The sequence below is a fragment of the Notamacropus eugenii genome, chromosome 5 (genome assembly GCF_028372415.1).
Source record: "Notamacropus eugenii isolate mMacEug1 chromosome 5, mMacEug1.pri_v2, whole genome shotgun sequence".
In the NCBI taxonomy this organism is placed as follows: domain Eukaryota; kingdom Metazoa; phylum Chordata; class Mammalia; order Diprotodontia; family Macropodidae; genus Notamacropus; species Notamacropus eugenii.
This window is the reverse complement of record NC_092876.1, coordinates 60,194,597-60,212,146: the sequence shown is the minus strand read 5'-3', so window position 1 is coordinate 60,212,146 and position 17,550 is coordinate 60,194,597. Positions and strand designations below refer to the sequence as shown.

Here is a 17,550-nt window from a genome sequence, read left to right as displayed (position 1 = left end):
CTAACTCTTTCTTCATAACCTCCAGGAGACTCTCCTCTCAAATCCTCCTGCTTTCTCTCATTTTCTATCACTTCTCAACTGATTTCTTCCCTACCACCTACAAACATATCTAGGTCTTCTGCACCCTTTCAAAAACAAACAGACAAACCTGCTTGGCACTGCCATCATTCTCAAGCTTACCCCCCTTTCTTCTTCCTTTACTGACAATTGTCTAGAAAGGGTTGTCTACGCTTGTTGTCTCCATCACCTTACCTCCCACTCATTTCTCCATTCCTTGCAATGTGGAGTCTGACTCTGCCACTGGAATGAAATAGCTCTCCTCAAAGTTTTATTTCATTTTTGCCATGTCTGTGATATCATTCATACTGAGGAAATTCCCTCTACCAAAGCCATTCAGTGCCTGCTATGCACAATTTATAGCCTTTAGAATTACAAAGGGGGGCATGGAAGGGTTAAATCACCTGCCCAGGGTTTCATAGCCAATATGTGTCAGAGGCAGGACCCAAACCTGGGTCTGACTATGAGGCAGGCTCTCTGTGCATATTGCCATGAACAGTCTCAGAAATAGTTCCCTGGCCTCAGTAAAGTAGAATCAATTAGGTGGTTTGGTAGGTGGACCACTGCGTTTGGAGTCAACCTCAGCTTCTTAATGGTTGAAGGTTCCTGGGCAAATCACTTAGTCTTTGCCTACTTCAGCTTCCTCAACTGTAAAATGGGGATGGATAATAGTAGCACCTGCTTCCTAGGATAGTTGGAAGGATCAAATGAGATAATACTTATAAAGCACTTGGCTCAATATCTGGCACATAGTAGGTGCTTAGTTAATCTTTGTTTACTTCCAAGGTTGCCAGTGATTTATTGGGGGCTAAATCCCATGGCCTTTTCTCAGTTTTTCTTCTATTTGCCTTTTTCACAGCTTTTGATGCTATAAACTCCCTCTACCACATGTTTGGCATAATCCTTCCTTGGCTCCCACGACATTGTTTTCTCTTACTCCTCTCTGACTTTTCCTTCTCAATATCCTCTGCTAGAGATCACCAACTATCCTTCTCTAGTCCACCAATTATGAGTATGCTTCCAAAATTTTGCCCTAGGCCCATTTCTCTCTCCTTTGGTGACCTCATCAGAAACTCTGAACTCAGTTGTTATCTCTTTGCAGATAACATAAAAATCCTGTCTAGTCTTAATATGTCTCATAAGCTCCAGGTCTGAATGATCATTTGGCTGGCTGTACATCTCCATCTGGATGACTCATAGGAATCTCAAGATAAACACAAACAAAAAAGATCTTATTATATTTTCTCCCCAATCTACTCTTCTCCCTACAGGACATATGTTATAGGTGATGGACTTTGAGTCAGGAAGACCTGGGTTCAAATCCTACTTCATATACTCAGTAGCTATGTGATCTGACTCAGTTTCTTTATCAGTAATTGAGGAAAATCAATGGACTTGTTGGCCTCTGAGGTCCCTTCTAGCTCTAAATCTATGATCTATGCTTCCATATTTCCATATTGAGGGCAATACTGTCCTTCCAATAGCTTAGGTTTGCAACCTTGGAATCAACCTCTGTTCTGCCTTCTCTCTTGTATGGTCACAGTCAATGAATTGCAAAATCTTGTGGTTACTACTTCAACAACATTGCTCAGCTTTGCCCCCTGCTCACCACTCACACAGCCTCTATCTCGGACTCTCATCATTTCTCACCTGGATTACTACAATAACTTCCAAATTGATCTCCTTGCCTCCTCTCTCCCTTCTCCAATCTAGAATCATATAGTTGCCAAACTGATATTACTAAAGTCCAGACCTGACTTTGTCAGTCCCCTGCTCAAAAATATATTGGAATAGCATGTAGGAGAGGACTTCAGGGGTAAGGAAACTGTGGTCCTTGGGTGCAACCCATTGACTGAATCTAAGTTTTACAGAACAAATCAACAAAGGGAATTTGTTCTATGCACTTTGAATTTAGTTAAAGGGCCACACTTGAGGACCTAGAGGGCCACATGCGGCCTTGAGGCTTCAGGTTCCCCACCCCTGAAACTGCTCTCAATGAGTTCACCTGGCTCAGGTAAGATATAGCTTGGGTCCTGAAAGAACTGGAACATATGAATGCTGAGATATCATAAATAAGACTTGAAAGCAGTGGTTTGCTGGTCAATGCATGTAATAACTATTTTTCTAGAAAAACAAAAACAATGTATACAGAACATACTCTCAAGTACAATCTTACACTTGTGTTCAAAAAATCAACTTCGCAAGTAAAGATGGTAGAAACATGGCTAGACAGCATCGTGTCTGAAAACTGTCTGGGGGTCTGAGTGGATTTAATGTTTAATAGAAGTCAGTAGTGTGGTGTGGCAGTCATGGAAACTGATATGTCTTTAAGCTGTATTAAGAGAGGCATAGATTTCAGGAATCAGGAGTTGATATATGAAGGTGACGGTCCCTCTGAATTCTGCTTTGGTCCAACTACATCAAGAATGACATGTTCCATGTATAAACTATATGAGATTGCTTACCATCTCGGGATGGGGGCAGGGCTTGGGGGATAGAATCTGGAACTCAGAAAATTGTTTAAACATGTAATGGGGGGGGATAGATATTTTTTTTTAAAAGGACACGCTTCTCACATCTTAAAGAACTCTCACTGGATCCTACCAACCCTGCCAACTACTTTTCCTATGCTTCTTTTTTCTACCAAATTTCCTTGAGAGAGCTTTCTACTCTAAGTGCCTCAACTTCCTCTCCTCTCACTTGCTTCTAAAACCCTCTGAAATCTGGGTGCCAACTTCATCATTCACCTGAAATTGCTCCCTCCAAAGTTGCCAGTGATCTCGTGACTGACAAATCCAATGTCCCTTACTCAATCTTCAACCTTCTTGACCTCTCTGCAGCTTTTGACACCCTCTAGCATACTACTCCTTCTGGAAACTCTTTTCTAGATTTTTGTGATGCCACTCTCTCCTGGTTCTCTTCCTGTCCAGCCACTATCAATTTCCTTAGCAGGATGATCATGCTCTAGGTCATACCCATTAACCATGGGAGTCCCCCAAGGGTCTATCCCAGGCCCTTTTCCCCCCTCCACTCTCTTGATTAGTAATCCCACCAGTTCTCAGTCTTTCATCTATGGTTTCTAGGCAAAAGATTCCCAAATCTGTGTATCCCACCACAGTCTCTCTTCTGTGCTCTAATCTCACATCCCCAACTGCCTTATAGGCATCTCAAACTCAACATATGCAAAATAAAACTCATTTTCTTCCCTTTCTGACTTCCTCACTCCCAGATGTTTTTGTCTCCCATACTACCTTATCATTACTACCGAAGACACTTTCATTCTCCCAGTCCCTCAAGCTCAAAACCCAAGTGTCATCCTTGACCCCTCACTGACACCTCACATATCCCAAAGGCTTTTGTCTTTTTATTTCTGTCTTTGTGACATCTCTTGTATCTATCTCCCCCTCCTTCCCTTACACAGTCTGCACCCTCATGTAGGCGCTCATCACCTCTATCTCAAATCTCTTCAGTCCATCCTTCACTCAGCTAGCTGCCAAGGTATTTTGTCTAAAATCAGGCCTGACCTTGTCACCTCCGTAACTCCCTAAGCTCCATGGGTACCCCATGATCTCTAGGATCAAACATATAATCCTTTGTTTGGCTTCTTAACTCTTCACAATCAGGGCCTCTTCCTACCTTCTGGTCCTTATCCTTTACTCCTCTTCATATACCCCACAATCCATCGTTACTGGCCTTTACAAGATTCCTTGAACACAACACTCCATTCTCAGGATTCCATCACAACTTTTTTTACTGGCCATCCCCCAAGCCTGGGATACTCCTTCCCCTCCCCTCTGCCTCCTGGCTTCTCTGGCCTTTTCTAACTCTTAGCTCAAATCTCACCTCTTTAAAGAAGTCCTTCCCTTCATTTCTCTGGTGCCTTCCCTCTGAGGTTACCTTCCATTTACACTGTAGAACATCTTGTAGGTATATATTTATTTACCACGACCGGGTTTGTGTTCTTTTCTGTATCCTTTGTACTTAGCTCAATAATAGGTCTGTGCTAAGGACTTAACAAATTCTTGTTGACTAAATACTCAGTTCTGGATACCACTACTCAGGAAAGATGTTGATAAACAAAAGAGTGACCAGAGAAGGATCATAAGGGCCTTGAGTCAGTATCTTAAGAGAAGTGGTTAGCCTTGAGAGGGGGAGCTTTAAACGAGAGATGATGGCTAACATAATCCTAAAGGAGTCAGGAGGAGGAGAAGAACTCTCTTCAGACATCTAAAGTGCTGCTCTATGGAAGAAGTTTTAGATTTATCCTGTTTAGAATTTAGATTACTTCTGTTCAGGGGGCAGAATCAAGAGCAGCAAGTGGACATTACAAAGGGTGTTGAGGTCAGGAAAAATTTCCTAACAAGGCGAACCTTCTTCAAGTAGAATTTGTTGCCTCAATTAAGACTTGAAAAGTCATTGGAAATGAGAGAGGAACATTAACTTGAGGATGTGAATCAGGGTGAGTATAAGAGTGGTGGTGTCCTCAACAGAAAGAGGGAGGTTAAGTAGAGGGGTGGGTTTGGGATAAAAGGTAAAGGGTTCTATTTTGGATAAGTTCAGTTCTAGATGTCTGTGTGTTCATCCTTCGTTGCTGAAGAAGACCATGCCATCAGAGAAATGATGACATGACTGGCACTTGACTTTGTTTTGAGTGAAGGAGGGCTACACAGGTCACCAGCCTCATTTTCTCCTCCTAGGTCATCTGGGTCCAGTAATTAGATATTCATCAGGATGACTGGAGATGACCAAGGATGAGGCAATTGGGGTTAAGTGACTTGCCCAAGGTCACACAGCTAGTGAGTGTCAAGTGTCTGAGGTGAAATTTGAACTCAGGTCCTCTTGACTCCTGCACTGGTGCTCTATCTGCTGCACCACCTAGCTGCCCCTTCTGGATGCCTAACATTCAGCTGAAAATGTCCAATAGGGAACTGAGGGAATAGAGCTCATAGAATAGAGGTGAATATATAGGTTTGGAAGTCATCTGCTTAGAGATGGTGGATGAACCCGTGAGGGCTAGCAAAATCACCAACAAAGAGCATGGAAAGAGGGAAAAGGGACCCAGAAGAGGTTTGAGGAACACCCACAGTAAGGGAATTGAACATGAATGGTGATCCAGCAAAAGAGTCTTAGAAGTAGTAGTCAGACAGGTCTCACTATAACACTATTGGCTAGCATTTAGATTAGCTTAACATTTACAAAGTAAATTCACAAATATTATTTCATCTAATCCTGACAATAATCTTGGGAGGTAAGTGTTATTATTGTCCTTGGTTTACAAATGAGGAAAACTGAGGCAGACAGAAAGTGACTTGCTCAGGTTCATGGCTAGTAAGCATCTGAAGCTGGATTTGAACTCAGGTCTTCCTAACTCCATTCTAGTGCTTGATGTGCTGCCATACTTGGTTGGTAGGAGAACTGAAAGAACAGATTCATGAAACCTCCAGGAGAGGGTATTAAGGGTAGGTAGGGTGGACAAAAGTATCAAATGTCACAGATTAGGGTAAGAAGGATAAAGACAAAAAAAATTACTGGATTGCTGATTGCCAATGGGACTTTGGTAATCTTGGTGAGAGCAGTTTCAGATCAGTGACATAGTTAGAAGCAAGACTGCTAAGAGTTGAGAAAGAAGAGAAAGGGCTGGGCAGGAAGTCAATGAGTCTGGATGTATTTTAATCTCATCTCTAAAATCAGGGGGTTGGACCAAATTATCTGGTTTTAAAATATCTTTAAAAGGAATTTTGGATTTCTGGACTACACCTCAAAATATAGGAATGTTAGGATCCTTGATGAGGATGGAGTGCACCTAAATATTATCTTACAAGGGATGATTATGTATTTTCCTACAAACCTAAACAATGGGTTTTTTTTTTAAAAGAAAGGAGGGATTGAAAATTGTCATATTTTTGCCATGTTATAACATGTATTCACCATGTTAAGTGAGAATAATTAAAATATAGGAAGACTAGCAATCAGGATGCCCAGAAATTCACAGCAAACAAAATCTAAGACAGGAATAAAACCCACAGTTTCTTATACAGGAAGTCCCAAAAGTCAGTACAATTTTAATCTTTAATCAGTTGCACTAACTCTTGGAGGATACCCTGTATACAAATGCACAAAACATAGGTAAAAATTTCAGTAAAAGGAGCTCCTCATTAAATGGGGTAAATTTGATCTCATAGATATTACTGAGACTTGGCAGGTGAACCTAAGATAGAAATATTGGCTCTGCATGAATATACCTTATTTAAAAAGATAGTTAAAAGGGTAGGGGTGAAGAACAAGGTGGCATTGTATATTAAGAAAATATACTATCATGTGAGAAAAACAAGGAACTCTAGAAACTAGAGGGATAAGCTTGGTGGAAAGTGTTTGGGTAAAGATCAGTGGAGGCAGAAATGGAAGCCGTCTTTTCACCAGGGAATCTACAGAGCATTTGGAAAGAAAGAAGAAAAGATAAAAATTTAGGAAATAGAGCACAAACTTGAACAGTCATGATAAACTAGTGATGGGGGAAGGGGAACTTCAATTGTCCAGACATCCCTGAAGTTCTGTGCCCAAAGTGGAATTGCTAAAGTTTTTTTTTTATTTGCCTCAGGAATAACTTCATCAATACAGGAAGTGATGATGAAAACTTCTGATCTGGACTTGATTCTCCAGCTGCTGCTGTGCTAATTCTGGGAACCTTTGTTTGGTGGAGGTGAATATGCCATCTTAAAATCTGTGGTGAAGAAAGCAATTGACCATGATCTAACATTCATCAGGTAGAGAAGAATGCGAAGGATAGGGAGGGTGGGGAGAATTCCATGAACTCAATTTTTAGAAGATAAATCAGACCAGGAGGGATGAGAATCTCTCAGAAATTTCATTCGGAAGAAGTGGAGGGGAGGGAAGGGGCAAAGGAATAATAATTTCTGTATTACCTACTATGTGCCAGTCATTGTGCTAAGCACTTTGAAAATATTATCTCATTTGATCCTGACAACAACCCTGTGAATTAGGTGCTGTTATTATGCCCCATTTTACATGTGAGGAAACTAAGGCAGACAGAAGTAAATTGACTTGCCCAAGGATAGATAATTAGTAAGTGTCTGAGATTGGATTTGAACTCAAGTATTCCAGATTCTAGGTTCGGTGCTCTATTCCCTGGGCCATAGCTAGGAGGTATAGTGGCTAGTTAAGCAGGGAGAAAGAAAGAAAAAGCTCATCCATCTGCCCTGGATGAGTTCAAGTGACCAGGCCCAGAAGAACTAAACATGTTGGTGAATGTGATATAACTGAACTGTTGTCAGCAATCAAAGCTCATGGATAATAGGAGAGATGCCAAGAAACTGGAGTAGGACAAATGTCTCAATTTACAGAAAAGAAAAGAGAATAGGCCTTTGGGTTTGGCTCTGTTACTTCTAGGATAAAATTCCAACTTTTCATCAACAAGTTTCAAGCCCCTTGCAATCTGACTCCAACCTATTTTTTGGATTTATTCCATTATAAGCCTTTATAAACTCTATGTTGCAGTCAAAATGGCTTGCCTACTTTGGTGCTCCCTGATTCCACATTCTATGTCTCACCTTTGTGCCTTTTCATGGGACAGGTTCCATTTTTAGAACTGACTCCCTCATCACCTTTGCCTCTTAGAATGTTAAGCTTCTCTTTCAGGATTCAGCTCAGTTATGCCACTTCCTCTGTGAAATCTTTCCTGATCCCCTTTGTCCTCAAATAACCTCACATTTGCTCATCTGTGCACATGTTGGATCTTGCATTAGAATATAAGCCCCCTAAAGACAGGGGCTACTTCTCTTTTTGCTTTTGGATCTTTAGATCCCAGCACATTATTTTCCAAGGAGAGACTCTTAATTGAAGTTTGTTAAACTGAATTGAATTCCAGGGTAAATCCTTGAGTATACTATTAGAGGAGTGGTTTGTGCATCTGGAAAAAGAGGTAATGATCACAAAAAGCTATATAGCTTTAGCAAGAACAGGTTATTCTGGATTAAGTATATTTCCTTTTTTGACATGATTCCTAGGCCCATCTAGTGGGATACAGCTATAGGTATAGTTTACGTACATTGTCACCAAACACATGACAAAGGTTCTCATGCTTTTCTTGTTGAGAAGAGGGAAAAATTAGGGCTATATGAGAGTAGTGCCCGCAATTCAGAGCTGACTGAGCATCCAGATCCAATCCAATCCAATTTAGTTCAACAAACACTGGTTTTAAAACCTACTATGGACAAGACTCTGTGTTCAGTGATGAGGACACTGAGAGAGAGAAAATAACAATTCTTCCCTGAAGGAGACTTTGTTCTCCTGGAAGGAGGCAAAGGGAGAACACCATGTAGACAAATTAGTCATTAGTGATTCGATGTTGACTTAGAAAAGAGGCATCCCCATTGACTGTCCTCCAGTCTCCTGGGCCTTGCCATCTACCCTGTAGCTGAGCCTTCACATTTGGTGTTATCTCTCCATTTTCGCAGATGAGCTTGCTGAAAGCAGGGATTGACTAACTTTTCTATTTGTATTCCAGACAGCCCACAGGAAATTGAGTGTTTACCAAAGTGTTTTCAAAATTCATTCATTCATGGCTTTTTGATCCGATTTGGTTAGCCACTCTTAGAATTCAAAGATTGGAGTCAAGCAGCAGTTCTAAAGAAACATTACCAGAAAGGTCACCCATCCAGTCCAAGATGAAATAGACCTGTCCAAGCTCATCCAACTAAAACCCAGGTCTCCTGATTCCTAGGATTTTTAGGGTTTAGACTGAGAACATATTTCAGAGATCATCTAGGCCAAATGCCTTAGCTGAGGCCCTAAAGGATTAAATGGCTGGTCCACACATAGCTAGCAAGCAATAGAATTAGAATTTTAACTCTGTTGAAAAAGAGTGACCTGGCTCAAAATCCAGTGTTTCAGATACTACACCATGGTCCACCATACTCCAAACTGTCTCCCACAACCTTATGCTACTTTTAGGAGACTGAGCCCTGTAGGAAAACTCAACTTCCAAAGAGTGGATGACTCACCCAGCAAGACCAGTGACCAAGAACTCTGTAATTTCCCAGCAGCTAACACCCCTTACTTCAACCACCTTGTCTATAGATGCAATCCTATGGAGACCATCTGACAGACAGATCCCTGATTTCCAGCAAACCTTTCCCTTCCCCCAACTACAGACTGGGCTCTTTTGTTTCTTCCTTTCCACCTCAGTATCTGCAATTAGCTCAGCTGTCTCTAATGAAAGGCCAACTCAGCAATAAAGACGTCTGCTGATAGATCAGCAGAAGGTCAGAACTCAATCCCTGAAAGGTAAGGAAGCAAAGAGACAACCAGTGGGAACTCCCAGAGGACAGTTGGAGAGAGAAGGGAGAGAGAGAGAAAGCTCTGATCCCAAGGGTACCACAATACTCCTATCCTTAGGAAGGTGAAGGAGGTGGGATCAAACTTCCCCTCCTTTGATGAACATTACTTCCAATGACTGATTTCATGGGATCACAGGATCTAGAGCTGGAATGGACTATGGAAATCATGTAGAATCATAAGATAAAATTTGAGCTGCAAGGGACCTGGAGGTCATCTAGTTCATCTCACTCATTGGAAGTGGAAAGGATGGCCAGTTAATGCAACTCTCTCATTTAACAGATGAGGAAACTGAGACCCAGGGAGGTTAACTGCCTTGCCAAAAATCATACAAATCATATACTTTAGAGATAGGATTTGTACCAAGGCCCATTGATTCCACCCTCTTCATTTTATAGAAGAGGAAACTAAGGCCTTGACAGGAATCACAGAAAATCAAAGTTGGAAGACATTTTATAAGTCCTCTGTTTCTTAATCAGTATTCACAATCAACCATAAATAATCATTTGGTCTCTGCTTGAAGGACTCCATTTGGCAGGGGTAGGGGTGGAGACCTCCTGAGTCAACTCATTCCACTTTGGAATACCTACAATTGTCAGGAAGTTTCCCCATCACTGAAATCCACCTCTGTACCTAATGCCAAGCAGAGCTATGGAATTCTCCTTCTCCAAAGACAGCCCCTCAAATACATGAAGATGGCTATCCCATCTCCTTCTCCCTAAGTCTTCCCTTCTCTTCAAGCTAAATATCCGTGCTTCTTTTAACTAGTGGTTTGTTCTCTCTAGCCCCTTTTTAACTATGGTTTGCTCTCTCTAGTCCCCTCAGCATCCTGACACTTTCTGACTGTGATTCATTTTATCAATATCCTTCCTAAAACATGGTACCCAGAACTGAGTACATTATTACAGATATGATCTGGCCAGGGCAAAGGACAGTGAGACAGTCATCTTTCCCTTTCTTTGGTAATGTCCAAGATCCCATATCAACCTGATGACCTACTTCATGGAAGGATGAATTAATAACTGGGCTTCCTCTTGAGATCTTAGTCATAACTAGATATTGGTTTGACTTTTAATTTTAATTCAAGTATTTATAATAACTGCTAGCATTTGCATAGCACTTTGAAATTTACAAATTGCTTTACAAATTTTGTCTCATTACATCCTCACAACAATTTTGGGAGGTAGATACTCTTATTATACCCATTTTAAAGTTGAGGAAACTGAGATAGACAGAGGTTACATGACTTGTCCAGGGTCACTAAATTAATGTGTCTGATGTTGGATTTGAACTCTACGTTCAATCTCCCAGATCTAGTGTTATATCCATTTTGCCACCAAGCTGATTATGTTATTGTCATGTGTGTGAAGGGCATTGGGCATTTGGAGAGATTCAAAGTCCCTGACCATGAAGCTTACAATTTAACTGGGTGATAGGACATGAACAGAGATAAGTCCCTTCCTACATTCTTTGCCATTGTCCTCCTGAGCTAAGCCCCTCAAGAAATGATTTAGAGCTCGGTGAGGGGTGTCAAACTACTATCCCTGTTGAGTCAGTTGCCTTGATAGCAATTATACCAAGGTAATGACATGCAGTAGACTAATAACCTCATCCCCAACTTGGCCACAATGCCAGGGCCCAGAGTCAATCAGTCAGTCAGTCAAATAGCATTTCTTAAATGATTACTATTTGCCAGGCACTCTGCCTAATACTGGATATACAAAGAAGGAGGGAGAAAAAAGATCAGGGAGATATAGTTCTTGCCCTCAAAGAAATTAGATTCTAATGGGGAAGATAACATGCAAATATCTAGGTTCATACAAAAGATAATGAAGGTAAGCTAAAAGGGGAAGACAGCTAGGTGATATGGTGCTAAGCTTGGAGTCAAGAAGACCTGACTTCAAATCCATTCTTCCTCGCTTAGTAGGTGTGTGACCTTGAGCAAGTCACTTAACCTCTGTTTGCTTGTTTTCTCAACTGTAAAAAGAGGATAATAATAACACCTCCTTCCTAGAATTGTTGTGAGGATCAAATGAGATAAGAGCTGTAGAGTGCTTAGTATCATGCCTGGCACATAGTAAGTGCCTAATAAGATTCTAGCCATTATTATCACTATTATTAGCGTAGCAGTTAGGGCTATCAACAGGGTTTGTTGAGACTACATACAGACCTCCCAAGTGGGATAATTATAATAAGAATTCACATTTCTCTCACACTTTCAGGTCTGAAAAGTGCTTTTCTGCCTGTCACCTGGTGAGGTAAGTAGTTCAAGAAGAAGCAGTCCCATTTTGCAGATGAAGAAACTGGTCCAGTGATTAAATTATGTGACCAGAACTAGGAAGTGTCAGAGCCAATGACCCAATGCAGGACCATTTCTGTAACACCTTGCTGACTCTCACGTCAATCAAATGTACATGTGTGTTTGGGGGAGTCAGAGAGTAGGGTCAGCTAGCAACATAGCCTAGCATACAATCCAAAAAATAAATAAATAAATAAAAGGCAAAGAAGTTGCTCCCAATTTTTCTTCTCCCCAAGAAGTTCACCAAAGTCTTTCAGTTTTTCAGGATTTCCAGAATGGAGATCTTAACATGGAGAGTCAGACCTGGGGTGGGGGTGGGGGTGCAGAGAGAGGAGGGTGAGAAGGAACTCCAAAGTCTTAGCAGTGAAGGTTCACGCTATGACCATAGACAGCATCATAGAATCACAGATTATTGATACCTAGAAGAAACCTCAGAGATCCAGTTCTCTAATTCAGAGGAGGAAACAGGTCCAGAGAAGAAAGGTAGACTCAATTAAACATCATTCAGTAAGTTAGTGGTGTTATTTGTGTCCATTTTTTTTCATTTTATTTTCAGAGACTGCGAGGGATAACCGCTTTGTTGGTGATGGGAGGAGAAGAGAATTAGGAGAGACTGACTTGTCTATTAGGCTTGTGACCTTGTATTAGTCACAACTTTTCTGTACCTCAGTTTCCTTATCTGTAAAATGATGAGATTAAGCTAAATGACGTCTACAATTCCTTCCAGCTCTGACATTGTATGATCTAAACTCCTATCTAGCTCTGGCATTCTATATCGTTACATTCTATATTGTTACGTTGTATATCGTTACATTGTATCAACAAAGATTCCTTGTAGCTTTGATACTCTTTTCTAACATTCTGCTTTCTGAGGGTGTTTCCAGTTCTAATATCTGATATCCTAAATTCTGTCCCCTTTTGCTCATCCTACACTCTAAAGTCCTTTCAATTCTCACATTCTGTATAAGTCCCTCCCAGCTCTGACATTGTATAGTGTAAGCTTTGCCTTTCAGCTCTGACATTGTCTGTTCTCTGATTTCCCTGCCTCCAAAAACCACTTGTCTGCTTTAGAGTGAGCAAGAGACTTGTCTGTACTGAACAGTTGGGGCTGGTACACACAAAAATATTATGACGGGATTGTAACACTCGGTGGGGTTTTGTGTGGCAACTAGACACACTGCATATAGATTGAGAAGCCAAGTCCCAGCGTGCACCCCTCCCTCAACACACACACACACACACACACACACACACACACACACACACACTCACTCCTTCCTGCCTCCCCCCATATCCTGCTGTTCAAGAGCCTCTGAGCTTACCTTGGAGAGGAGGGGTCAGAGATGGGATCCTGTCAATGGCACCCAGTCGGGTAGCTTCAGAAAGCATCAAAATCTGGCCACAGTGGCTGGGCAAGCAGGACTGAGCTAACTGTCAATCCAGAGAAGGGGAGTTTTCTGAGCTGCCAATTGTTTTGGGCCCTGAAGGGACAGATAGAGAGAGGAGGGGGGGGGGAGAGAGAGAGAGAGAGAGAGAGAGAGAGAGAGAGAGAGAGAGAGAGAGAGAGAGAGAGAAAGGGAGAGAGGAATGATGAAAAGGGAGAGAGATGGAAGAGATGGGAAGATAGAGACAGAGACATAAAGAGATAAAGAGAGAGATACACAGAAACAGATACCCAGGGTGGTACAGGGAGTTAGAAACAGAGAGACCGGTAGAGACAGAAACAAAGAGACAGAGACAGTGGTTCAGGAAAGAAGAGAAGCAAAGACAGAGAAACAAAGGGACAGAGAAGGTGCAGGGAGAGAGAGAGAGACAAAAAGAGAATCAAAGGAACAGAATGAGATACAAGGAAAATCAGAGAGAGATAGAAAAAGAAACAGAGAAAAAGAAAACAAGACAGAAAGAGGATGAGAAAAATTCAGGAAGAGAGAAAAACAGAGAGGGAAAGAGAGATGAAAAAAAGAGAAGAGGAGAGAGAGAGAGAGAGAGAGAGAGAGAGAGAGAGAGAGAGAGAGAGAGAGAGAGAGAGAGAGAGAGAGAGAGAGAGGCAGAGGACAGCAGGGGCAGAGGGCAGAGGGGCAGCCCACGTGGCCCCGGCTCTCAGCAGCCACAGCAGCAAGGGTGGCTGGCTGACTCCCCTCTCCCAGACTGCCACTGCTTGGGGCTGACAGGGCCAGGAGGGAGTTTGTCTTACCTTGGCCCGAGCAGCAGCAACATGTGTCCCTGCTAGAGTGTTCTTGGTGGCTGCTGTGCCTCTGTCCCGCCCCCTCCCCCCCTCCAGCTCCCTGCAGCTGTGAGGGAGCCCCGCCTGCTCCAAGGTCTCTGCCTGTGCCCAGCCACCCAGAGCCTGCCCAGCCCCTTGCCCCACTGGCAGTCAGCCTGCCGACGAATGCACACATTTTGGTAGCTGTTTAGGTGACTGCTGTGGAGCAGGGCCATTTGTTTTGTCAGAGACGTAACCATGACAATCACCCTCTCTGTCCCTCTCCCCCAACCCCCACCCTGCTTCCCTTCCCTAACCCACTGCCTTTCCCCTCTTCCTCTGTTAGGCACTTGAAGAGGTTTTTCCACACCTCTACTTCCCCTTGGCTCTGATTGAAAACCATCAGGCATGATCAATGTGGAAAACAGAGGAGAGGACACTGGAAGAGCCTTGTCACACAGGCTCCATGGGGGGCACTCACCTGTAACCCTGCCTCTGGGCACCTCTAAGGCATGTGCATGTTCACACATGTTAGCTGTGCACAGGAGTGAACATACTCATCAGGCAGTCCAACTCCCCTACCCCCTGTCCAGGGCCCAGGCCCGGTTGGGTTCATCTCCCAGGGTTCAGACCAGAATCCCACTGGGTCCCTCCTCCTTATCCTCTGGGTACCTCCTCTCTCATCTCCCCTTCCCTCATGATCTTTTTTTTTCCTCCTGCGATTCTAAAGTATCACCAACTGTCCAGCCATTTCCCTATAGAATCTAGGATGCTGTAGCAATTGTTACGTCATTGAAGGGTCCTCTGCTGAGATCATTGGTGGGCTACTGCAGATGGGCCCATTTGCTTGATTGGAGAGTTGTCTTACCCTTGTCAGCCTCAAAGTGGGCTGGCTTGGACTTATACCCACAAGCAGCTGGGGAGTTTATGGACTGAGGCTCATATCAGGGAGGATACCAGAAGGAAGGTGAAGCAGTCTGAGGGCAAGTTTGATACCATGAGCCAAGAAAGCAAAGCAGGGCCTTGTCATCATGTTAAAAAATCCAAGGAAGGCCTAGAATTCAGGAGCTTGAACGAGATGGGGAAGAGGGAAGAAGGAGAAGTGCGATAATGGTGATGGTGGGATAACCAGTAGTAACCCAGTAATACCAGTTGGCAAAGTGGGCACAATCCAGGAGTGTATAAGGTCAGGGAGGAGAAAAAGAGCAAAAGATGTAAAACTGAAAGGGGCTTGGAAGATCAACTACTCTACTACTCTCATTTTGCAGATAAGGAAACTGAGGCCCAGAGCATATAGCATCTTGCCCAAGATTACACAATGAATAATAGATCTGGACTGAAATATACTGACTGCAAGATAATGACTTCGGAGATTACTGCCTTCTCACCAGGGCCAAGTGAACAGGGACAGGGGAACCTAGTTGCTGCATTTAAATGTTTGCTGAAATATACTGAAATTGGCAAGGTGTCTTTATCTTGGTATGGTGCTTAGCACAGTTCTCTGAAAGTCAGAGAAAGGCTATAAAGTCACACAATCTGCACTTAAATCCCAACTTGTGTGATGCCAGACAAGGCACTTCAAATCCCACCATCCCCTACCCCAGTCCTGAGTATCTTCCTTTGTAAAATAAGGGGGTTAGGCTAGCTGTCTTCTGTGGTCCCTTCCACACTTAATAGCCTATGATACAATGACCCCCAATTCAGTCTCCTTCCACCTACAAAACATTATACTCAAGCACAATAACCCCCTTGGAATCCTCACTTGGTAACAGAGGATGTCTTCTACCTTTTTGCCTCCTCCAGAGACTAGGTAGAAAGTAATCTCAGGGGATTAACAGAGGAGTCACATCTTGTTTTCAGTGTCAACCCCTTATTATGGGTTACATGCAAGCTCTCCATGAGGTGGGGTGGGGGAGAATGGCATAGTCCAAAGTTACAGGTGGACAGAGAACCAGGTGGATGAAGGAAAGAAACCTCTAACATTTTTGTCAAGAGACAAAGAATACTAAATTTGGAGTCAAGATTCTTGGATACCAGGAATCTAGTGCCATTTTTTTGCCACATTAGTACCTATGTGACCTTGGGTAAGTCACTCCCTCTACCAAGATCCCAAGATCCTGCATCTATAGAGTGAATGGATCAGACATTGCCTTTAAGGCTGGTCCTACCTCCTCCTTTCCCCTTTCTTTGGCTCAGATCTGTGATTTTGCCCCATGAGGAAATTCCTGGTGTGAAGTCAATACTTTTTTTCTTTTCTTTCAATGAAGAATGGCTGCCTTGAGTGAGACTGAAGACTTGAGATTGGAGGGGTAGCAGACAGTTTAAGAGGAACTAGCACATAGCAGGGGCTTTGAGTGGTGGCCAGAGGCCCAGGAGAGCCACAAAATATACTCAGGAGTTGTGGGAATCATGGGCAAGTTCTTTAACCTGTCTAGCAAGCCTCCTCTTCCTCTTCTGTCAAATAAGAATAATGACCTAGTACTTCATGGACTTGTTTTAAGGAAAGTACTTTGCAAACCTGAAAGCTTTATGTGGGATTTTATTAAGGATTCTTTTTCTTGTTGATTATGTTTTTGCTTTTTGTTTGTTTGTCTTATTTTGTTTTGTTTTGGGGTATTTTGGGGACATAGATAAATGAAGAGATTTCTGTCCAAAAGAGAAGTAGAACAGAAGATTTATTTTCTTGACTCACTGATTACACATACAGATACACACACATACACATATAAATTTGTTGTTCAGTTGTTTCAGTCTTATCCTATTCTTCATGACACCATTTAGGATACTACGATGTTTACCATTTCCTTTTCCAGTCCATTTTACAGATAAGGAAATTGAGACAAACAGGGTTAAGTGACTTAGCGTCTTACCCAGGGTCCAAAAGCTAGTAAGTGTCTGAGACCAGATTTGAACTCAAAAAGATGAGTCTTCTGACTCTAGCCTCCACACTCTATCCACTTTACCACTTTGCTATCAAGCACTAACTTTGTGTGAAGGATGATGTTCGATGCTTGGAACACAAAGACTAAAAGAGAAACCTATACTTTAGCTCAAGGAGATAATATTTTGTTAGGAAGTTGCAACATGAAGACATCTAAGTAAATGAAAAATAGACTTCACCTCTCTGAGACTCAGTTTCCCCATATGTAAAATGAGGGGCATGGACTTTGCTATTTCTAGAATTTCAGGATCCTATTTTCAGGAGGGGAAGAATACCAACAACTGAGGGGCATCGGGGAAGGATTCCTGGAGGCAGCACCTAAGCTGAACATTAAAGGAAGTCAGGATTCTAGGATTGGGGAGGGGAGGAGAGTCTGTGAAAAAACATGGAGGTGGGAATATGAGGGAAAAGTAGATAAGTCTGGTTGAAATGTTAGGACTGTGAGGGAGAACTTATATGAAATCAATCCTGAATCTGAATTGCCTATTGAAATGTCAAGCTGAGGAGTTTACACTTCCTTGTATAGATAGGAAACCACTGGAGATTCTTGAGTAGGGTAGTGACATGGTTAGACCTGTGTCTTAGGAAGATGATTTTGGCACATTTGTGGAGGATGGCTTGGAGAGAGTGAAACTGGAATCAGGGAGAGTCATTAGGAGGCTATTGCAATTATTCAGGAGAAAAGTAAGGGGGAGC

The 17,550-nt window shown here is 42.5% G+C and overlaps 1 protein-coding gene across 4 annotated transcripts in view; it reads right to left on the bottom strand.

Annotated features, from left to right (window-relative positions):
• The window catches only part of VWA5B1 (von Willebrand factor A domain containing 5B1), a 124,946-nt gene extending 110,329 nt beyond the window's left edge, over window positions 1-14,617 (bottom strand). Inside the window, exons 1-2 of one of the 4 annotated variants that reach the window (XM_072609144.1) lie at window positions 14,395-14,617; window positions 13,033-13,141 (exon numbers count right to left, since the gene is read on the bottom strand). The gene's annotated coding sequence lies outside the window, so the exon portion shown is untranslated. Of the gene's footprint in view, window positions 1-13,032; window positions 13,142-13,904; window positions 14,097-14,394 lie in introns of those variants that run through there. The other 3 variants (XM_072609143.1, XM_072609147.1, XM_072609148.1) reach the window with 3 other exon arrangements.
• Between the last annotated feature and the right edge of the window lie 2,933 nt (window positions 14,618-17,550).